Consider the following 795-nt stretch of genomic DNA (forward strand, 5'->3'; position numbering starts at 1 on the left):
AAGGATCATCCCTAGGAAACCAGCTCCCCGGCTGCTCCCCTTGCACGGGAAGCAAGCCTGGGGCATCCTCTGGACAGGGGCTACCTGCCTGTGAGATCAGGGCAGGTGGGAGCCAAGGTGACAGGCGGAGGAAAGAGCCTGATAAAGGGGATGGGGTGCACATAGTGATGGAAGAGGTAAGCTCCTGGGGGCAGGGACTGTCTATGCATCCGGTGAAGTGGGCTGAAGCCCACGAAAGCTCATGCTCTAATAAATGGTTTCAGAGTAGCAGCCGTGTTAGTCTGTATTTGCAAAAAGAAAAGGAGGACTAGTGGCACCTTAGAGATTAACAAATGTATTTGAGCATAAGCTTTCGTGAGCTACAGCTCACTTCATCAGATGCATTCAGTCTCTACTGTAGCTCACGAAAGCTTATGCTCAAATACATTTGTTAGTCTCCAAGGTGCCACAAGTCCTCCTTTTCTTTTTGTGGATACAGACTAACACGGCTGCTACTCTGAAACCTGTTGTTTAGTTCTGTATTTATACAGCGCCTAGCGCAGGGCAGTCCTGGGTCATGACCCCAGCTCCCTAGGCGCTCTCTTGAGGCAAATAAATGATACTAATAAAGTATATTTACAACAATATTTATGACAAAAAGAAACCCCCCCCCGCAACTCTTTGTCATCTTTCAGTCACAGACGATGCTCTAACCCGGTAAACATCATCACGGGAAGGGAAAAACACACCCTCGCTCGATGCTTTAAGAAAACTACAACCCCCATAAGGCTTTGCAGCCAACGAACCCCCGCCTCT

Source organism: Dermochelys coriacea, chromosome 25 (assembly GCF_009764565.3).
Source record: "Dermochelys coriacea isolate rDerCor1 chromosome 25, rDerCor1.pri.v4, whole genome shotgun sequence".
In the NCBI taxonomy this organism is placed as follows: Eukaryota; Metazoa; Chordata; order Testudines; family Dermochelyidae; genus Dermochelys; species Dermochelys coriacea.